This window comes from Macaca thibetana, chromosome 8, assembly GCF_024542745.1.
Source record: "Macaca thibetana thibetana isolate TM-01 chromosome 8, ASM2454274v1, whole genome shotgun sequence".
In the NCBI taxonomy this organism is placed as follows: Eukaryota; Metazoa; Chordata; class Mammalia; order Primates; family Cercopithecidae; genus Macaca; species Macaca thibetana.
The window spans coordinates 44,152,365-44,175,967 of record NC_065585.1 but is presented as its reverse complement, the minus strand read 5'-3'; the positions used below and the strand labels follow the sequence as shown (position 1 = coordinate 44,175,967).

Below are 23,603 nucleotides of genomic sequence, written 5' to 3'. Positions count from 1 at the left end.
TCCAGGCTCTGGTCCAGGGCCATGGACCAGGCTTCATTCCTGGTGAGGAGAGATAAGTAGTTGATAAACTAATGAATGAACGGGGTAAGTGCTGGAAAGGAAATAAATAAAGCAGAATGGTGCAATAGAGAGCAATGGGCTAGGGAGGCAGGAGTGCAAATGTAGATGGGGTAGTCAGGGAAGGCCTCACTGAGACCTGAATGACAAAGAACTGGCCCTGGGAATACCCAGTGACAGAGTGTTCCAGGGAGAGGGACCAACACCTACAAAATATTATGAATGGTCGCTGGTGGAGGCCAGGTACAGTGGCTCACACCTGTAATTCCAGCATTTTGGAAGGCTGAGTTGGGAGGATTGCTTGAGCTCAAGAAATTGAGACCAGGCTGGGCAACATAGTGAGACCTCACCTTTATAGAAAAATTTAAAAATTAGCTGGGCATGGTGGCACATGCTTGTAGTCCCAGCCTTGGGAGGCTGAGGTGGGAGGATCACTTGAGCCTGGGAGGTTGAGGCTGGAGTGAGCTGTGATTGTACCATTGCACTCCAGCCTGAGTAACAGAGCAAGACCCTGTCTAAAAAAAAAAAAAAAGTAACTAGTAGAACCTTGATATGTACATGAGGGCTGAGAATGTAGGCTGACCAAAAGAATGTGTTTTGTTTCACACCTGTAAGTTATGTCTTACCCATTGAAGGCAGAAAGTAGTACGAAGTAGCGATATGAGCATAAAATGGTACAAACACTTTGAAAAAGTGTCCAGTAGTTTCCACTACAAGCTGAAGGAATGTCTCTTTTATGACTGAGGAATTCCTCTTATCCCAAGAGAAATGAATGCATAAGTTCACCTAAAGGCATTTGGATACATGTTCAAAGCAGCTTTACTCATCATAGTCAAAAACTGAAAACAACCCAAATGTCAACAACTGAGAATAAATTGTGATGCATTCCCATAATGGAATATTACACAGTAATTTTTACAAGCCATACTACTACTCTACACAGCAACTTTCATGAATCTCATAGACATAATATTGAGCGCAACAGCCAGGCACAAGTGAGCACCTACTGTGTAATTCTATTTAAACGACGTTCAAGGATAGGCAAATCTAACTGATGGTGACAAATGTCAGAACAATAGTTTCCTGGTGCAGGGAAGAGGGTTTTGACTTGGGAGGGCTAGAAGGAGACTTTCTGGGGAATTAAAATTGTTCTGTATCTTGATCTGGGTTGATTATGGCTGTATCCCATATGTAAAAATTCCTAAACCCAAGTGGCAAGGCACATATGTAATTCTTATTAAAATCAGAAACAACCAGGTCAAGGTTTATATAGGAGGACATCAAGGACTCAAGTGAAACAAACACAGAGTACCTGGGTGGAGTCCCAGGTTTGCCCTAAGGGTCCAAAATTTCATCTAATGCTCAAGTTGGCCAAGCAAGGGCCCAGAGACTACATCTGGCCTTGGAACCTCTTTCTTTTCTTTCTCCCTTCCCTCTCTTCTTCTCTCTCTCTCTTTTCTTGCTTTTTTTGAGACAGGGTTTCACTTTGTCGCCCAGGAGGCTGGAGTGCAGTGATGCTCTCACAGCTCACTGCAGCCTCAACCTCCAGGCTCAAGTGATCCTCCTGACTCAGCCGCTCAAGTAGCTGGGACCACGGGCAACTGCCACCATGCCCGGCTAATTTTTTATAGAGACAGCTCTGTCGCCCAGGCTTTCTCCATGTTGCCTCCGCCTCCCGGGTTCTGGTCTTCAACTCCTGAGCTCAAATGATCCTCCCATCTTGGCCTTCCAAAATGCTGGGATTACAGGCATGAGCCACTGTGCTGGCCTGGAACCCCATTTCCTGGAACCCATTTCTTTTCTTTTCTTTTCTTTTTTTTTTTTTTTTTTTTTTTTTGAGACGGAGTCTCGCTCTGTCGCCAGTCTGCAGTGCAGTGGCATGATCTCGGCTTACTGCAACTTCCGCCTCCCAGATTCAAACAATTCTCTGCCTCAGCCTCCTGAGTAGCTGAGCCACCGCGCCCGGCCATCTTTTCTTTTCTTTTCTTTTTTTTTTTTGAGACGGAGTCTCGCTCTGTCGCCAGTCAGTGGCACACCATCAACCCAGCTAATTTTTGTATTTTTAGTAGAGACGGGGTTTCACCATGTTGGCCAGGATGGTCTCGATCTCTTGACCTCATGATCTGCCTGCCTCAGCCTCCCAAAGTGGTGGGATTACAGGTGTGAACCACCTCGCCCGGCCTGGAACCCATTTCTTTCAGAGGTCAATCCCCATGCTTACAAAGCACCCCAGCCCCTAGAATCTCAACCCCCAGGAAGTTCAGCAAGGCCCAGTGAATCCTGCTGATTTCTCTAATTCCTAGCTCCTTCCTTCTTTCCCTTTTATTTTGTACCTTTTTATTCCTTTCCTGTGCCCTAGAGAAAAGTGTTCTCTTCATATATTTAAAAATATGTCTGTATGCACTCAGAAAAGAAGAAAATGCTTTAAGTAGATGGCTAGAGCAGCTTGTAAGATTATAGATTAAGTTGTTCCACAGAAAGCTTTTTCAGCCTTAGTAATGGGAGGTGAGAAAGGAGTGAGTATGAAGAAGAGGGAGAACAGGCTAATGAGTCAGTCACCCAAGTAACCACATTCTAGCGGAAGAAAATCATGATGGCTCCCGGGTAGCAGGAGGAAGAGGAAAGGCAAATGAGTTTTCCTTCTGCTCAGCTCCCTAGGTTTAGGAAAGCTTGGAATAGTCATATTTCTTGGCACCTAATTTGTGTTCAATGCAGTGCCACTTTGTAAAGGAATAAAAAGCTGGGGAAAAACTGGTTTGGGGAGTACTGAAACTACTCTGAGCCGTGTGGTGTCCCCACCCTCAGCAATATGGACGTGCAAAGGTATGAGCTCTGTTTTTTGCTGTTGTGACCTGACTTTAAGAATAGCTACCTTTTGGCCAGGTGTACTGGCTCACGCCTGTAATCCCATCACTTTGGGAGGCCACAGTGGGTGGATCACTTGAGGTCAGGAATTCAAGACCAGCCTGTCCAACATGGTGAAACCCCGTTTCTACTAAAAATACAAAAATTAGCAGGACGTGATGGCGAGCTCCTGTAATCTCAGCTACTCGGGAGGCTGAGGCGGGAGAATTACTGGAATCCAGAAGGTGGAGGTTGCAGTGAGCTGAGATCATGCCACTGTACTCCAGCCTGGCTGACAACAGCGAGACTCTGTCTCAAAAAAAAAAAAAAGCTACTTTTTTCTTTTCTTTTTTTTAATTGCAGGCTTAAGAGGCAGGTGCTATGTTAAACATTCTACATTTATTTTCTCATTAACTCTTGGACACCTCTACAAGGTCTGTATTATTACAGATCTCCCAGGAAGGATGGCGGAGAGTGGAGAGTGTTCACTGTTCAGAGAGATAAGGTCACGTCACAGCAGAGCCAGGAAAGAAACCCAGAACCAACTCCCCACACCTGAGTTCTTCAGCACCTCCTGCCTGTCTCTGACCACTAGGATGGAGGATTCCTTTCATGTTCCAAGGGGGCAGTGAGAATGTTCCCGATTTTCTCCCTTTCCATATAATACAACTCACTGAAGGAATGAGCACTTTAATAAGCTTTACCGGTGGAAAGCATCAGATTGTCCCTCCGTCACAAATCTCCCCCCACCACCAGATGACCAAGCCCCTTTTGAACTCTGCTATTTTATCTACTTCAATCTAAAAGCATCAAACTTCCCTTTGCCTCTACTTTCACACACACACACACACACGCACACACACATATGCACACGATGACTCCTTAGTTTCACGTGGATTCTTGTAATTCCATTGCACTTGGTCCATGTTTCTGATACTGCACTCATCTCGTTGCATTTCATTGTCTGAGCCCTCATGCGACAGGCAATGTTCAGGTACTAGGGATTCAGCTGTGATCAATACACAAAGATCCCTCCCTCATGGAACTTGGATTCTAGCTGGAAGACTGGTGAGAAAATACAGGGCTTTTCAGAGGGTGAGGGGCAATAGGGAGAAAAACAGTGCAGGGGAGGGGTAGGAAGCACAGGAGCAGGCAGGCCATCTGATGGGCCTTTTTATTGCTTGTTGACTCATGTGCCTTCCCAAGGACACACACCAAGCCGGTCTTGGCTTCTTGAATGAATCACCTTTCTAACTGCCAGGCCCTGTGAGGCCTAAGAAAGATTTGTTGATTGAACACCGGAGACCGATTTCATTGAGCTCATTTGGTCTACAAATAGTTTGCTTTCCACAGCTTTTGACAAAAGAAGTGTTCGTTGTTACTACTCACTAATGGCCCTTCTAAGAAGGAAGTGACTGTTTATTTTTGGGGTGGATTCTCTGCTTTCCATGGTTTTATCAGGGCCGAGTGTACCCTGGCAGTTTTGAGCAGAGCTTCAGCACAAGCCCACAGAGAACAAAAAATAGACAGACTTGGTCAGCAAGGAGGAAACTTATTCCTTTTATGGAAGAGATTAGACATGGGAAATTAGAAGGCAAAAAATAATGCCAGGGGCAGAAAAGGAGACATGAAAAGGCAGTGAGAAGAAACAAGGAAGATAGAGCGAGAGAAAAAATGTAAAGGAAATGAATTGGTAGAAAAAGCCAAAGCAAGGATAGGAGGAACCCACAAATCCCCAACTCGGAGGAGTCTGGAGAACTGGAAGGAGGACCATAAGGCAGGGAGAAGGAGAAGCTTTCAGGAGGGAACCCAGGCCAAGAAATCTCAATTTATTTCTATTTTCAATGACCATAAGAATCCCTGAAATTCTGGGGAGTTCTTAGGTCTCCTCCCACTGGTATCACTCTCCCATTTAATCTTCACAGTCTTCAACATCAGAAGGATGCACTTCCGAGAGACGCACCTCAGAGACAACCCTTCTAAGTGCCGGATGAACCTAGACTGTGCTTAGTGTAGTGGGTTCCAAATAGTGCCAAAGTAAGTCTGCTCTCGTGAAAGTTAGCAGTGGAAAACACAAAGAGGCCATGTGAAATTTTACTCGATCCATAAGGAAAACTTTGGTTATTCCACATGAAAATACTCCTCAGCACCTGTCTTTACCATACCCATACAGACTAAATAAATAAGTAAATAAATAAGCTGAGGGTGGTGGTATGAGCCTGTAGTCCTAGCTGTTTGGGAGGCTGAGGTGGGAGGATCGCTTGAGCCCAGAAGTTCAAGTCTGCAATGAGCTATGATTGCACCATTGCACTCCAGGCCGGGTGACAGAGGGAGATTCTGTCTCAACAGAACAAAACAAAACAAAAAACAGGAACAAAAAAACTTCAAAAATAAAGAGTCAAAAGCCAAAGGTGCGGTCTCGTTCTAAAGGCTTCATGGTAACTTGAATTTTGGTGTCTCTCTTACAGGGGCTAAGGGTTCCTGTCTATCTCTTTATGGTGGCCCCAACCTGCTTTTGATGCTTCGTTATCCTGGGAGAAGGAGAGGCGAAGAAATGGCAAGTGGTTACAACTAAGGTGGCTGCAAGTGAGTGGCTGAGAGCCAGGCGGAGGAGCCTGGAGGTGAGTGTAAGTAAGCACTGATAAGGGCTCCGCATTGTCCATGTCAACATGCCAAAGACACCTGCCCGTGGTAGTGCTTACGTCCTCTCCCTAAGACGCTACATCAGGCCCGAGATCCCTAAGAAGCTCTCACAGCCTCTCAGAGCCATCACCATCTAGGAGGGGCAGGGACTAGCCCTTACTGTCTACTATGAATTTATTCCACTAAAACCAAGTATTTTCTCTTTTTACATTCTCATAAAAACTCTAGGAGTAAATGGAAGCAGAAAGTTGTCAAGCAACTTGCTTTGGGTCTCACTGCCAATAATTGCTGGAGTCCAAACTTGAACGTAGCCCTGACCTTTTGTTTGTGGCTACTTGGTGGTATTCACATGAAGGCAACAGCAGAGAACTGAGTGTGAAGACCTGAGAATAGGGCAGGGAGGCATTGATGATTGTTTCCTCCATTTTCCCCTGAAGACCTCTTCCCCAAAGTAAAGCAAAACAAAACAAAAAGGGTATGTTTTGTGTTGGAATATTTTTAAAATAATAAATATAATTTAAAATCAAATATTTGTAAAGATTATCAGGTGTATCTTCAACAAAATGGAAAATTTAAGTGTTATTAGGCCAGGTGCAGTGGCTCAGGACTTTTTAACCCCAGTGCTTTGGAAGTCCGAGGCTGGAGGATTGCTTGAACCTAGGAGGTTGAGGCCTCCATGAGCCATGATCGTGCCACTGCCCTCCAGCCTGGGCAAAAGAGACCCTAGCTTAAAAAAAAAAAAAAAAAAGAAAAAAAAGAAAAGAAAATGTAAAAGTTACTATAGGATTCTTATGGTGAATAAATCTTACATCCACCCATTTACCTCTTCCAAGTGTACTTGATCTAGAACTCAAGCTCTCAAGCTGCTGCTTCTTTGCTTTTTTTTTTTTTTTAAGCATCATTGCAAAGAGCATCTAATCATTAGCCTCAAGAAATCAAATATTTGAAGCTATGAAATAGGAAAACACTACCAGCTTCATTGCTGATCCAGGGGGTGGGGAGAGAGTAATGACCAGAACAATCTGTATTTTCTGGAACACTTACAGTCAACAACTAAAAATGCATCCCGACAGGAAGGGTTTTACAAGATCAGCATAGTGTTTGACCTGCAGACATGCTCTGAGCAAAGTGTCTCTTAGAACCAAGTATGATTAGGGAAGGGAATCTGCTCAAGTAGCAATACGTGGGCTTTTATTTTTCAAAATATTTGCAGATTAATAGACAGAGGGGTCACGGTTTATATGGTACCAACACCCCAATGAGTTTTTGGTTGGCTTGTTTCACAGAGAGCAGAAGACAACGAAAGATCGCAGATACCAGTTATCAATGTGGGAGGCCCCACAAAAGACTGGAAGAGGTGACTCTGGTTTGCTGACTCTGTAGGAAACAGGGATGCAGTAGGAAAGGCCATACAGGATAAGCAGTTACAGATTACCACAACGAGATGCGCTTTTCTCTTTTCATGGTCCAAACTTGCTCACTTGTGACATCATGAAGTTGGGTGCTCTCCAGAGCTGCAGGAGATCCAAGAACGGGATAAGGAATATAAAAAGCCATTCACGGGAAAGCTGCTGTCTTCAAAAGAAAAGAATGTGTAGCATAAAACGATGCCATTTAAAACTTGAAATTCATAGAGCAAGTGCGATCCTATCTTTAGGGTTTTTTTTTCTTTTTTCTAAAGATGAGGTCTTGCTGTGTTGTCCAGGCTAGTCTCAAAGTCCTGGGCCCGAGTGATCCTCCTGCCTTGACCTCCTAAAGTGCTGGGATTACCTCCTAAAGTGCTTGACCTCCTAAAGTATGAACCACTGTGCCCAGCCCTTTATGGTTTTCTGAAAAATGAAGAGGCTGTTTAAGAAAACAGGAATGGATGATTATCTTTAGTTCCTTAGTTTTAAGGATCACCATACCAGATGAGGATGTTGTCTGCCATTGACCTTGAAGACTTTAAAGCCAGTTTTATGCCATAACCCTAAGGGAAGCAGGAGGGGAGTTGTATTAGTCCATTTTCATACTGCTATGAAGAAATACCCAAGATTGGGTAATTATAAAGAAAGAGGTTTAATGGACTCACATGGCTGGGGAGGCCTCATAATCATGGCGGAAGGCAAAGGAGAAGCAAAAGCATGTCTTCCACGGCAGATAAGAGAGCATGTGCAGGAGAGCTGCCCTTTATAAAACCATCAGATCTTGTGAGGCTTATTCACTACCACGAGAACAGCACGGGAAAAACCTGTCCCCATGATTCAATTACCTCCCACCAGGTCCCTCCCACAACATATGGGGATTATGGGAGCTACAATTCAAGATGAGATTTGGGTGGGGACACAGCAAAATCATATCAGGAGCATTGGGTTGGGACCTCAAATTTATGTTTAAGAGCTTCACCTTTATCTTCAGATGAAGTTAAACATACAGAGATGCCTGACAACATTAAAGTAAAATGATCCTTGTGCAACTTTGGCTTGAATCCCATAACAAGCCCACCAGTAGTCATGTAATATGAATTAACATTTTAATAACTTCTGGAATTATCTAGCCTTATTATACTGCATTGTATTTTGGTGTGCATATACATTAAGTCTTCACTTGTTAAAACTACATATTTTAAAAATAAATTTATCCTATTTTGGATTGTCTTCATTAAAAGAAAATTAGCTACAGCCTAAAAGAATAGAAGGGGACTTCGAGGCCTTTTTTAACCTCACAGAAACCTTATCTAAAAAACCAAGTGCCCATTTGCCAACTATCCCTCAGACAATGACCTTGAGAAGTACAACTTTATCTGTCTATTTAGTTTTTTATTTTTTGAGACACGAACTCATTCTGTCTCCCAGGTTGGAGTGCGACGGCACAATCTTGGCTCAAGGCAGCCTTGACTTCCTGGGATCCAGCAATCCTCCCACCTCAGCCTCCTAAATAGCTGGGACTACAGGCCTGTGCCACCACACCTGGCTTTTTTTTTTTTTTTTTTTTTTTTTTTAAGAGACAAAGTCTAGCTATTTTGCCTAGGCTGGTCTGGAACCTCTGAGCTCAAGCAATCCTCCTGCCTCAGCCTCCCAAAGCACTTGGATTACAGGTGTAAGCCACTTTTTTTTTTAAAGACTTCGCTTGAAAGCAATAGAAAGAAGCAAATGAAAAATGCTTATTAAGAAGCAGGAAGTAGTCAGAGTGCTGCAAAACTCTTGGATTCAAGGCATGAGCATAAATTTGGATGCTTCTGAATTTGTTGGAATTATAAAGCACACTTGGCCATTGCTGTAAAGGAGGTAGTTAAATTTGTAGAACACGAAAGACTGAGGCATTTTGTTCACTCGTGTTGTCTGGGATCCTGGGAAGCACATCCCTTTCTCCCCAAGATGGATGGCAGGTCCGTCGGAGGACTCGCTCTCCGACCCCTTCACTTCCAACCTGTAAAATGTGTGCTGGAATCTGCTTATGTCTGTCCCTACTTACGAGAAGCATGAAACAGGCCTTTAGAAAGGTAAAGACAGGTGGCCGGGCGCGGTGGCTCACGCCTGAAATCCCAGCGCTTTGGGAGGCCAAGGCGGGCAGATCACGAGGTCAGGAAATCGAGACCATCCTGGCTAACATGGTGAAATCCTGTTTTTATTAAAAATACAAAAAATTAGCCGGGTGTGATGGCCGGCGCCTGTAGTCCCAGCTACACGGGAGGCTGAGGCAGGAGAATGGTGTGAACCCGGGAGGCGGAGCTTGCAGTGAGCTGAGATCGCGCCACTGGACTCCAGCCTGGGAGACAGCGAGACTCCGTCTTGGGGAAAAAAAAAAAAAAGGTAAAGACACGTCCTGAGAGAAGGGTTCAGAATGTCAAGGTCCTCTGACATGATTAAAATAAAGCAATCGTATAAGGACTCTTCTGGGATAGTTTAGAAAAATAAAGGATATGAGAAAGTTACTTATGTATGGCAAAACCTGTATTTGGTGAGGCGTTTTCCTTGTTTTTTTAGTCTGTTTCTGAAAATGGATGGGTACTGTATTTTTCCTTTCTTCTTACTTTTTACATGATTTTTAGTGTGCATAGGCAGGTACTTCTTGTATCTTTAGAAACGTAAGGAACATACAATTTTTTAAATAGTGTTGATGGTTTATTCTCCTTTTTTTTTTTGACAGGGTCTTGCTCTGATGCTCAGGCTGGAGTGCAGTGGCATGATCATGGATCACTGCAACCTTGACCTCCAAGGCTCAAGCAATCTTCCTGCCTTAGTCCCCTGAGTAGCTGGGACCACAGGTATGCACCACCATACCCAGCTACTTTTTTGGTATTTTTGTAGAGATGTGGTTTCACCATGTTGCTGAGGCTGGCCTCAAAATCTTGGGCTCAAGCAATCCTCTTCCCTCGGCTTCCCAAAGTGCTGGGATTACAGGCGTGGGCCACCGTGCCCAGCCAGTGGTTTATTCTTGACTTGGCTCCATTCCTCATAAACTGGCAAAGCCTAAAAGACACTATCTATCAGAAGCTTAGAACTCCATTTGTGTTAAAAGTGCAAACAATTTAGAACAAAAAGTAATCAACAGTTTGTAATTAATAATGATGACCGTTTTTTTTAGAGACTGGGTCTCACTATTTTGCCCAGGCTAGTCTTGAACTCCTGGGCTCAAATGATTCTCCTACCTCCGCCTCCCAAAGTGCTGCAATTACAGGCATGAGCCACCGGACCTGGCCCATAACAATAAATTTTAAAGGTAGAATATATAAAGCACAATAATAAAATTCAACAATGATGAATTTTAAGGGAAAAATATAGCAAGCACAATAATTTTGTGGTGAAATGAAATTGCACACAATATCATTCATATTTTAAGTAGGTTGATTTTGACTTGGAAAGTATTCAAATGAAACATCGACTTTTTTTTTTTTTTTTTTAATTCTCTATCCGCCTTACTCTAAAGGCCTATATCATTTTATTTCTGTAAAAGCAGATGAACTTCCTTTCTCATGAATGCCACTTTCACTCCCCTATGCCTTTGGTTCTTATTTTCTTTTCTTTTCTTTTCTTTTTTTTTTTTTTTTTTATACCCAGGCTGGAGTGCAATGGCATGATCTCAGCTCACTGCAACCTCTGCCTCTCGGGTTCAAGCGATTCTCCTGCCTCAGCCTACCAAGTAACAGGGATTACAGGCGCTTGCCACCACGCCTAGCTGATTTTTGTTTTTTTAGTAGAAATGGGATTTCACTATATTGGCCAGGCTGGTCTCAAACTCCTGACCTCAGGTGATTCACCTGCCTCGGCCTCCCAAAGTGTTGGGATTACAGGCGTGAGCCACTGCACCCGGCCTCGCCTTTGGTTCTTCATGCTGGCAGTTTCAGCTTCTAGTGATCGTATAAAGACTTGAACCCTCAGGCAGTGGGGACAATTAAGTGCAGAAGCCTCCTCTTTAGGTCTGGGGGCCTTTGCAGGACCCAAAAGAGCAGTCTCTTACTTGTCCCTTAACCACAGACACATTCCAGGTGAAATGCCAAGTTTTGTTGACAGAGGTGTCCAAGCGCAAGCCATTCTTTCTTTTTTTTTTTTTTTTTTTTTTTTTTTTTTTGAGACAGAGTCTCCCTCTGTTGCCCAGGCTGGAGTGCAGTGGCGCAATCTCGGCTCACTGCAAACTCCGCCTCCTGAGTCCAAGTGATTCTTCTGCCTCAGCCTCCCAAGTAGCTGGGACTACAGGCATGCACCACCAAGCCCTGCTAATTTTTGTATTTTTAGTAGAGATGGGATTTCACCATATTGGCCAGGCTGGTCTTGAACTCCTGACATCGTGATCCGCTTGCCTCAGCCTCCCAAAGTGCTGGGATTACAGGAGTGAGCCACCGCGCCCGGCCTATGCAAGTCATTCTTGAGGTTCTCTGAAAGTGTGCTTATTATTTATTAAATGCCCACAGTGGGTCAGAGAGTCAATGAATTTCAGAGCTGGAAGGGATTTTAGAGGTGACTTGGTCCAAATACTTCATTTTATAAACAAGGAAACCGAGATCCGGAGAGAAGGGCCCTGCCCAAGGTCAAACACGTAGTGCTGGGTAGAACTGGGAATAAAGCTTCCTGCCCAGGGCTGTTTCTGCCTACCACAACTGCATTATGCCATATCAAACCTGATCCCTGCTCTCTAGAAATTTATAATTTAATTATATCAAATATTTGTAGTTTAAGGTATTTGCATAATCAGAATGATAGAGCTGAGATTTGCTTTTGGATTTAGCGAGAAACTGTGATAAGTCGACCAAAATAAGCAGAAAAATGAACACTCCTAACATGTATTTTAAAAAGTGATTTGACATTATTTAAATTCTACCTTGTTCCAAAGAGGCTTTAAGAAACTTTAAAACGGAATACAATGTAACAAGATAGAAGAAGAAAAGTACTATAAAAACAAGTAAGAAAAGTGGTGAAAAGAAAAACAAAGGTAAAGTCAGTTGGGAACCACAGGGAGATTTGCATAGCAAATGCATGCCATAAAGCCCTAAATATTTGTTAGAGGGAGACCACAAATTCGCCAAGCCTTGTGGCAAGAAGGAAAGTGTCAACTGTTGCATGATTCCCAGCTCCCAGAAAAAAACCACACCAGCTCTGGAAAAGCACAACTCTTTTTACTAACGAGGCCTGGGAGAAAGTTCTTCCCTATGTCCTCATATACCCTGAGGTATATTAGGGTGAACTGGAATTGTAATCACAGCTTGTCTGAGGGCTTGGGGATCATCCAGTTCAACTCGCTCTCCAAGAACTGGAACAGACGCTTCTCAAGGTCACACCACCATACTGGGTGTCTGCATTCGAAGAAGGAACCCAGGGAAGCTCTCGCACACACAACAGACCTCGGAAGGTCAGGATGTATTTGGGTGTAGACACAGATGCCCTTTTACCTGACCATAGTCTTTTTCCTTCTCTTCCAGCGTCCAGGTCCTCCAAGTGGGTGCCCCACCCCCAGCAGTCAAGAAGACTTCCCAAGGGAGTCCTCCAAGGCCCCCGAAGGGAGGCTCTCAAAAAGGGAGGATAGAACCTGGGGCCAACTTCTAACATGGCTGTTTATCCTGACCTGCTGGCAGGATTGGTTAAAAAAATGCAGAAATTATTTCCAAGGGCCCATTTAGGGCTCTAAATACTCAGTATATCACAGAGGGAGGCCAAATTACTGTTTGAGGAGGGAAGGGAAGAGAAAAGAGAGGATACTGGGGGGACAGAGGGGCCCATTCTACAATTTCCCCCTTAGGGAAAATACAAAAGAAAATACCTGTGTGCCTTTGACATAAAAAGATGTGTTTAAGTTGCTTTGCAGCAGTGGTGGGGGGAAACCTATTAGTTTCAAAAAGGTGATTTATATTTTAGTTTCTATTTCTCATTTTGTCTTCTAGTCTACCTAGGATTTCTATTGAGAACAATAAAGTGGAACTTGGATCAGCTCAAAAATATCTAGGATGATATTCTACCATACTGGGGAAAAGAAATACATAGCCACGTAGAAAAATTGTGTTTTCAGTTTTAAACTCTTTTCTTTGCTCTTGGTTACCAAAGTACTACATAATTGCTGTGGGAAAGGCAGGAAATAAACTTTAGGGGAGTACAGGATAAAAAATCTCCTATAATCTGATTCATACAAATGTTCTAGTAAATTTTTTTTTGTTTTTGTTTCTATGCATTTTTAAAACATAAAATTAAGATTCAGTTGCAGAATTAATTAATTTGAAAGTCAATTTCAAGTTGCAGGACCGTTATTGGATTTGCTTCTTGTTATTCTCTAAGCCTGGAAGATTGGATTTCATCTGGAAATTAGTTTGTAAGGTCTGACTATAGAGTAATGATGCTGATTTATAGCAAATCTCCTAGCACTTAACTGTCTAAATGAGCATGTCCTCTTCAAAGTAACTTGGGAGACAGTGATAGGATACCACCATGCATTTATTTTAATGTAGCTGACTTTGTTCTTAATGTTCTGGAATTCTTCTTGTGGTATATTACTTTCTGAGTCTATGGCACTTTCTTTTTGTGTGTGTGTGTGTGTGTGTGTGTGTGTGTGTGTGTGTTTATGAGTCTCGCTCTGTCAATCAGGCTAGAGTGCAGTGGCGGGATCTCAGCTCACTGCAACCTCCACCTCTGGAGCTGAAGTGATTCTTCTGCCTCAGCCTCTCAAGTAACTGGGACTACAGGTGTGTGCCACCACGCCTGACAAATTTTTGTATTTTTAGTAGAGATGGGGTTGGCAAGGCTGGTCTCGAACTCCTGACCTCAAATGATCCGCCTGACTTGGCCTCCCAAAGTGCTGGGATTATAGTCATGAGCCACCACAGCAGGCCTATCTATGACACTTTCTTTTGAGCATTGTCAGATTGACAAGCTCTCCTCTTTTGAGGGAGGGTTTGATATTTAGAAACTGTCAGAAGTTATCAGGGATCAGGTTGGATGAATAAGGCAACTGATTCCTCAAACTGGGCCATATTATTTTCGGTTGGGTTCACGTTAGGCCCAAAATGCCATGAAACTGACTTTCTCATGCAGTAAAAGCATTTTGAAGAGGAAATGTTTTAGTGGAAAGGAGATTTACCCTCTATGAATCCCAAAGAATTCTATAGTGTAGAATGGAAGATTGTCTCTGCAGGACTAATTCACATTGGGTTTTCTGACTTATAAGTATACCTTTGGTGGCCCAAAGCTATTTATTTTACATGCTTCATGATAACTCCATTCTCAGCTTCTAGCAAAGCAAAAGTATTTCATATTTAAATGTAAGACAGCCACTGAGGCAAATTTGTTCTTAACCAATTAATTACCTAAAACTACACTTACCATTACCACTATCTTGAAGTGTAGAAGGCTGCTTCATGCTTTAATTATCCTGTTACTCATTTATAATGTTCTTTCTATTCATTTCAACTTGAACATTCTTTCCCTATTTTCCACATCAATCTGGTAGCATAAAAGAGAAAATTAGATGGCCCTGTTGTCAGTACAGATTGTTAATATTTCTGAAGGCTGCAGAGTCATGTGTAGTTTTCTGACTCGTCAAGCTTGCATAATATTTTAAGCACAGTATAACTCTTCTCAATGTTCTTTTATCATGTTTATCTGACAGCAAAAGATTATAAGCTTTTTATAAAAATAATTCAAGGATCTTAGTAAACACCTAGAAGAGCCAACAATATTTCCATTTATATATATATATATGTTCCCCCCCCCACAAACTCTTCTTTCTTCCTGAGAAGTTATTATATATAAACAGTGAGGCTGGGGGAAAAAACCAAACATATACATATATTGAAAAAAATTTTTGCTGTCTTGTTGCTGTTCATTAGTTTTCTTATTCCTTAAGACTAACTTCCTTTTCTTCACTTAAAAAAATGCTTTTTCCCTTTTTGGTTTAGTCAATTCTAAGAATTCTGTAGCAGGAAAAAACAGGTGCTATATTGTCTGTATGCATATTATGCTGTGATTTTGTTCCTGAAACACCAGGGATTCAGTCTAGGCTCTCCTGCTCACCACACAGAAACCCAATCACTGAGATGACAGGTATTGCCAAGGAAGAAGGCTTTAACCGGGTGCCACAGGAGATGGGAGCTCAGCCTCAAATCCATCTCCCTGACTGATTAAAACCAGGGGTTTTATAGCAGGGAAGAAATGCAACAATGTGTAAGAAAACAGGAACTAGGGGAGGGGCAAGGAGGTATGTGGTGCCTTGATCTGGGGAGTTTTAGTTCTTCTATACTTTCTTTGAGAGGCCTGAAGGTCCTTTCCTGAGGAAGGAACTCAGATAAAACAAATACAAGTTTCTGTGCTTCTCTGCACAGAAAGCCAATCACTGAGACAACCATTGCCAAGGAAGAATGCTTTAATCGGGTGCTGTAGTCAAGGAGATAGGAGATCTGTCTCAAATCCATCTCCCTAAGCGACTAAAATGAGGGATTTATATAGCCAGGAAGAAATGTAGCTATGTGTGAGAAAATAGGAATTTGGGAGGGGTAAGGAAGCAATCATGATGAATGAGGGGTCCAGCATCTCATTGTCTGGATAAAATGATCTGGTGAGTTTCGGTTCTTTGATACTTTTTGAGAGACCTGGGTTTCTTTCCTGAGGCAGGAACTCAGATAAAACAAATGTAAGTTTCAAGCTTTAAGACCAGAAGGGTCAATTTCTATGTTTATCCAAAACAACAACTACTATTACTACTACGATTACTACTGCTGCTACTACTACTACTACTACTACTGTGTATGGGACTACTGGGTTGGTTTCACATAGATCTCTGGAAATATAAACAAGACCTGGTTACATTGGTTGTCTTGGAGAGAAATTGTATAGCAGGGGGTGGGGAGGGAAGGACGCTTGATCACATATCTTTTTTGAACCTTTTGAGTTTTGGACCATGAAGAATGCAATGCCAATTACTAATTTAAAAACCGAAATACCAGTTTAAGAAAAGAGAAAAATCAAGGAAAAAGAAAAAAAATACTCTCTCTGTTGGTCTGAATCTGGAATTTGGAGTGAAGGTCAAAAGAAAACCATTCCCGTTCTTGCTAACTCCATCTCTTCTTCTCTGTTTCTCTTTCACTTTGGCCAACAGCTTTTAGCTTTGACTAATGCAATGGGAACTGAGAATCCACAGGTAGCAAAGGCATTAAGAGTTCTCAAGTTGTCCCTAACCTCTGCAGGCTCCTCAGGGAGACAGATGTGAATCCTTCACAGAACACAGACACAGGCCAACTCCTTTGCTTGCTCATCATAGCCTTATCTTGCACATGTGGCAAGTAAATAGCTTCTGGTCAATATGTTCAAAGCCGTGCCCTTCTTAAAGTTCTCTAGGAGTGTTCTTGTTCTTTGCTATTCACAATACCTGTGTTTCTCTCACCTCTGAGCCTTCCAGCATGTGGTTCTCACTTTATCCGGCTATTACCAACTCTTAAGGTTTCCTTTCTTTCTTTCTCTCCCTTCCTTCCCTTCCTTCCTTTCCTTCCTTCCTCCCTCCCTCCCTTCCTTCTTTCCTTCCTTCCTCCCTCCCTCCCTCCTTCCTTCCTTTCTTCTTTTTTCTTTCTTTCTCTCTTCTTTCTTTCTTTCTTTCTTTCTTTCTTTCTTTCTTTCTTTCTTTCTTTCTTTCTTTCTTTCTTTCTTTCTTTCTCTCTTTCTGTCTTTCTTTCTTTCTTGACAGTCTCTCTCTGTCACACAGGCTGGAGTGCAGTGGTGCGATCACAGCTCACTGCAGCCTTTACTTCCTGGGCTCAAGTCATCCTTCTGCCTCAGCTTCTTGGGTAGCTGGGACTACAGGCACGTGCCACCATGCCCCACTAATTTTGTTTACTTTTTGTAGAAACGTGGCCTCACTATGTTGCCCAGGCTGGTCTCAAACTCCTAGGCTCAAACAATCCTCCTGCCTTGGCCCCCCAAAGTGCTGGGATTATAGGTATGAGCCACCGTGCCTAGCCAGAGAAAGTATTATAGTTATAACTGACTCAAATCCTCAGTCAACAGTGTGATAGTGTGACTTTAAAATTTAATGCACATAGACTACCTTAAAATAAAGACACCAAGTTTTGGAATCAGGAAGTAGAAGCCCCTTTTGCTCACTCAGATCAGCCTGCAGTATCAGAACAGTACCTTCTAAGCACATTTACAGGTCAGAGTGTTTCTGGAGTGTGATTTTCAAACTATGATTTGTTACCTATGAATGAGTATGAAACCCATTAACAATGGATAGCAATCAGCATTAAAAAAAATAGTACAGGGGCTGGGCGCAGTGGCTCACACCTGTAATCCCAGCACTTTGGGAGGCCAAGGTGGGCAAATCACGAGGTCAGGAGATCGAGACCATCCTGGCTAACACAGTGAAACCCTGTCTCTACTAAAAATACAAAAAATTAGCCACGCGTGGTGGCGGGCGCCTGTAGTCTCAGCTACTCGGGAGGCTGAGGCAGGAGAATGGTATGAAACTGGGAGGCAGAGCTTGCAGTGAGCTGAGATCGCGCCACTGCACTCCAGCCTGGGTGACAGAGAGAGGCTCCGTCTCAAAAAAAGAAAAAAAAATAGTACACAATAGAGCAGGATAGAGTTGAATTAGAAAATATACGAGTTTATGGAAGCTAATGATGCTAAATATTGTTTTATGAAACTTCTGTTTCAATTATATGTATGTTTATGTGTCCCGATCATATATAAAATGAATGTCTTTCTGTAGGTCATAGTCAACAATGTTCAAGAAACACTAATGTAGAGAAAAATATCCTGATGGTGAGAGAGATAGGTACCTGGTGACTTACGAAACAGTTGCGACCATCAGGAATGTTTAGCTTGAGGAGAAGACTAAGAGACAAAAAGACTGTCTTCCATTAGTTGAAGGACTATCATGAAGAGAAAAGAATGACTTTGTTCTCTGTTATTTCAGGAGATGGGGGTTCAAGGGAAGGAGTTTTTGTTCACTATCCATACGAACTATCTGACAATTGGAGCTGTCCATCAATGGAACTGCAAAATAACACACTGTAGGAGTGCTTAAGCACAAGACAGGAGACCATCTGTCAGGGTTACTTGGCAGAGATTTCTATATGGGGAGAGAGGGTTGAATTAGACATCCTTGAATGTCCCTTTCAACTCAAAGTTTCAACTATTCTATTTTCTCCTGTGGGGGTGTTTGAATTTCATAAGTTTGTGCTTCAGATCAGGTGATTAATTCAGCAGATGCTTTAAACAAGTAGTTATGGCCTGTGAATGGAAACATACAAAAATGCAATTCACTAATTTGCTGATTATTCTTATAACATCATGCATCACATTCAAATTTTAGCAGTGACATATCTATTTTACTGGTGAGATTACTGAGGTCACTTGGATACTTGGGTAGAAATAAGAATATAGTCCAAGCTTTCTGAATTCTAAGTTTTACACTTAACTATAGCAGCCTCTCAACCTTGAACATTAGCATTGACATTAGTCAGGTTGTGGCAGAGACCCCTGAATTCTGACCTTAATATCTGTTCTCCTTGCTTGTAGCAGAACTGCCAGTTTTTTCCTCGGCCCATGACTATGCACCGTAAACACCATATTTCCCAAGCTCCCTTGCAGCTACATATGGTCAACTGGACTCAGTGATGGCCAACATAATATGAATGGAAGGCAGTGCCTGGGAAACTTGATAGGAAGATGGCCGATATGTGCTCTTAGTCTCTTTACTTCTTCCCCTTTCCCCTTGTTCTTCCTCTTAGGTGAGTTTTGAGCAGCCATCTTGAACTGTGTGGTGGGAACCATGTGCTGAGGAGGGTGGAGCATGGGTGGCTAAACCCATGCAATAGCCATGCCAGCCCTACAGTGGATCTTCCACAGGACAGAGAAAGAAAGGAAGAAACTTCCGTCTTATGTAAGCCAATGCTATTTATTATGTGCAAGGTTAATTGATAAGCCTGGTCTCTTTCTCACCTGTGGATATTGGGTGCCCAACCCTTATTTGCTGCAACAGTGACAGGATGTCAGATTTTAGGTGACTGTAATTCTGGACAGAACCCAGATTTCTGAGAACTCAAAAAACTTGTACAACCCTTCTCATTGTCTCAAGATAATGGGGAGTCTGAGATGTTCCCCCTGTGTTCACACAGTCTGGCTGAAAGGATATTGCAGAGTCTTTGTGCAAAGAGCAGGAAAAATGATGTATAAGACACGAAGATGGAACTTTCCCATTCTAATGCTACTGTCTCCTTTTAAATTTGCAGTAACAAGTACAATCTGCTAGATCTTCTGGTCAGACTGATTCTGTAGCCAGACTTGTAACTTCATCTGGTGACTCAAAGTCACTGTAATATTTGAGGATAACAGACAGTAGACTTTCTGAGTCCTGATTCTGAACTCCAGCCATAGTGGTATTCAGTGGTCCCCCTTGGTGATCCTTAGGAATAAACGTGATATATTGGAAGTTGGTATGAGACATATATGTCCTCTAATAATGTATAATGTTAGAACAGAGAAAAACTATTACAAATGTGAGTCATGGTTTTAAGGATGTGATTTATATAGGAACCAAATCTGAAGGATTTGTGACATTATGGAGCCTTGATCTAAAGTATGAGGTTCTGCTAAGAGTTTCTTTAAGAAGTTCATTTTGTGGCCAGGTACAGTGGCTCACGCCTGTAATCCCAGCACTTTGGGAGGCCGAGGCGAGTGGATCACTTCAGGTCAGGAGTTTGAGACCAGCCTGGCCTGGTGAAATCCCATCTCAACTAAAAATACAAAAATTAGGCGGGCGTGGCGGCGGGAGCCTACAGTCCCAGCTACTTGAGAGGCTGAGGCAGGAGAATCACTGCAGAGGTTGCAGTGAGTTGAGATCACGGCATTGCACTCCAGCCTGGGCGACCTGGAGCAAGACCTCATCTCGATACAAAAAAGAAAGAAAGAAAATGATTTCTTAAATAGTCACTTATAGCGAGAGGCATCAAAGAAAATTAGCATAGACCTCTAAAATTTGACTGTAACACACACATCTTCTTCTCTCTCTCCTTTAAAGTGAACAACCAGGCTATCAGTCTCATAAAAACAAAGAGTAATCTACTACACTATTGAAGCAGAATTGCTTTATTTACTTTTCAGAGCAAATTCTTTCAGAATGATATATATATATATATATATTTTAGTGAATATCTTTAACATGAGAGATAAGGGCCGGGCGCGGTGGCTCAAGCCTGTAATCCCAGCACTTTGGGAGGCCGAGACGGGCGGATCACGAGGTCAGGAGATCGAGACCATCCTGGCTAACACGGTGAAACCCCGTCTCTACTAAAAAATACAAAAAAATAGCCAGGCGAGGTGGCGGGCGCCTGTAGTCCCAGCTACTCGGGAGGCTGAGGCAGGAGAATGGCGCAAACCCGGGAGGCGGAGCTTGCAGTGAGCTGAGATCCAGCCACTGCACTCCAGCCTGGGCGACAGAGCCAGACTCCGTCTCAAAAAAAAAAAAAAAAAAAAAAAAAACATGAGAGATAAGTGATGAAACCACAATCACTAAATATCCATAAAAGATGAAATGTGTCAAGTGATGAGAACAGGAGTCTCACAATGGCCCACAATGATTGTGGGCCAATCAGGTCTCACAATGCTTCAGTTTCACCAACTCTCAGGGGAAAGTAGTACCTGCTTCTCAAAGCTAGAAATGCATTACTGTCTTGACTTGAAGTCTGTTCTCATTACCACAAATATTTTATGAGAAAAATAATCATTTTGAGCCTTGGTAGCTAGTTGTTTTGATAAAATTCTGGAGGAACAAGGCCGGGTGCGGTGGCTCACGCCTGTAATCCCAGCACTTTGGGAGGCCGAGGTGGGCAGATCATGAGGTCAAGAGATCAAGACCATCCTTGCCAACATGGTGAGACCCCGTCTCTACTAAAAATACAAAAATTTGCTGGGCATGGTGGCACACACCTGTAGTTCCAGCTAGGTGGGAGGCTGAGGCAGGAGAATGGCGTGAACCCGGGAGGCAGAGGTTCCAGCGAGCCGAGATCACACCACTGCACTCCAGCCTGGAGACAGAGTGAGACTCCATCTCAAAAAAAAAAAAAAAATTCTAGAGGAACAAGATAATTTGAGTAAACACAGGGATGCTTATTGAGATGAAACTTACCTACGTTTAGTCTGCACTAAATCATCACAAGGGCCAGATCTAATTTAAATGAGATGCCTCTAAAATTCTGCCAGCTTGACAGAACTTCACTTACAGGAGTTTGCTGACAAAGAGGTATTTCTCTCCTGCCCCTGCAGAGTGCTGCATTACTCATTCTCAGCCTTTCCTCCCAGGTAACCCCACCCAAACCTCACCAAATAAGGCAATCCTCTGAGTGAGCTTTCCTCCTGTTGACTGGAATTGTTTAGTGAACAGGAGGATGTTTAAAGGGATAGCTGGTTCTATTTAGAGGTCATTTCCTTTTTGATATTTTGGACTCATTATCCAGAGAGAAGATTAGCAGTATGTAGGATGCTGGTTCTCAGAAACTTGGGGCACAACAGCATCACTTGGGGAAATTTAAAAATATATTGGCCTGGGCATTGGGGTTTGTAAAAGTTCCCCAAGTGACTATAATGTGTGTGTCTGTTGGGGAGAGAGGAGTTGTTAAACATTGATGTTACTTGCACTCTGAATTCCAGAAGCCACAGCCAATAGTAAAATTAGCTATTACTAATTAAGCACCTACAGGGCCAAGCACTCTGGAAATTGCTTTACATACATGATGTCATTGTATCCTTACCACAACTGAGTCAAGCCCTGGTGATAATCTTCATCATCTGTCTAATACAGCAAATATTTATTGAACACCATGATTGTTCTAGGCATCACTGTGAATACATAGATGAGTAAGATGGGTCATGCACTTGAAAAGTTAATAATCTAAGATAGGGTGATAATCAGGGTTCATTATAACCATAACATAATGCAGAATACTTTTCGTGAGAGAATGTAAGTTACTAACAAAGTTCAAAGCAGGGAAAGTATACTGTAGATTGGAGATATCAAGACCAATGCCATTTGAGGCTCAGTGGTGTGCTAGAGCCAGCTCATACTAGTCTTTGAGAAATGATAGCTAATTTTTCAGAAATTTTGTCATCCAGTTGATATCAGACTGCTAGCTCGAAATTGGCTATGGCAAACCAAAAAAAAAAAAAAAAAAAAGACAAACACTGCAAATCAGAGTTTTACCTGCCCAGAGAGCTGGTTATTAAATGTTTACCAGAATACCATCAATGGAGCTTAAAAGATGTGTAGCATTTCACCTACCCTGGTGGGGGGCGGGGTGGGAGATGACAGACAGAGAGAAGAATATAATTGAAGATATGGAGTGGGGAGAGAATGCAGGCTTGTTCAAGTAAGAAAATGTGGCCTATTGACCAGGCAGGATGAAAGGCAGCTAAAAAAGAAATATATGGCTAGGCCAGTTTACCTGGAGTAAGATACAAGTAGAATAACAGGAGTGGCAATTACAAAGCTTGGTGGGAGGGTTACGTTAGAGCTAAACTTCAATGCAAATGCCTAATAGAGCCAACGCACAGTAAGTGCCTTAAAAAGTTAGTAATCTTTCCCCCTCTTCATTTCTCAAATAAAGTTCAAACTCTGGAGTATAGTGGTGTGATCACAGCTCACTGCAGCCTCAACCTCTCAGGCTCAAGCGATCCTCCCACCTCAGCTTCCCAAGTAGGTGGGACTATAGGTATGCCACGCCTGGCTAATTAAAAAAAAATTTTTTTTTGTAGAGATGGGGTCTCTGTTGCCCAGGCTGGTCTCGAATTCCTGGGTTCAAGCAATCTTTCTAGCTTGGCCCCACCCAAAATCTTGGGATTACAGGCATGAGACACCACACCTGGCCAAAGGTAGGCATTTTATTTATTTATTTATTTTTGAGACGGAGTCTCACTCTGTCGCCCAGGCTGGAGTGCAGTGGTGCAATCTCGGCTCACTGCAAGCTTCGCCTCCCGGGTTCATGCCATTCTCCTGCCTCAGCCTCCCGAGTAGCTGGGACTACAGGCACCCGCCACCAAGCCCGGCTAATTTTTTGTATTTTTAGTAGAGATGGGGTTTCACCATTTTAGTCAGGATGGTCTGGATCTCCTGACCTCGTGATCCAGCCGCCTCGGCCTCCCAAAGTGCTGGGATTACAGGCGTGAGCCACCACGTCTCGCCAAAGGTAGGTATTTTTTAAAATAGATGATGAAGCCAGCCACAGTGGTGTGCATATGTAATCCCAGCTACTCAGGAGGTTGAGGCAAGAGGATTGCTTGAGACTAGGAGTTTAAATCCAGCCTAGGCAACATAGTGAGACCCTGTCTTTAAAAAAAAAGATTTTAAATTAAACAATGAGACAGGATTGAGGAGATTTAGAAACTGGACCAATTTGTTGCGTACAACTAATTATTGAGCCTTATGGCAGTAAAATGAGGTGAATAGTGACACTAAGGTGTGGCTGGGAGAATAGAGAAGGGCCATCTGTAGAAATATGCAAGAATTCAGGATTGGCTCGCTGAGTCTGAATACACACATTTGGCAATTCCTGGAAGCAAAGGTGGAATTTGGGAGAAAAGCTGGGGCTCGAGGTGTGGTTTGCAGGTCACCAC

The 23,603-nt window shown here is 42.8% G+C and overlaps 1 long non-coding RNA gene across 1 annotated transcript; it reads left to right on the top strand.

The window, feature by feature from the left end:
• Positions 1–5,376: 5,376 nt before the first annotated feature.
• LOC126960917 (uncharacterized) lies at positions 5,377–18,873 on the top strand. The gene is made up of 3 exons (XR_007728147.1): positions 5,377–5,522; positions 9,673–9,790; positions 18,728–18,873. It is a non-coding gene; the product is annotated as an uncharacterized LOC126960917 (long non-coding RNA).
• The last annotated feature ends 4,730 nt before the right edge of the window (positions 18,874–23,603 follow it).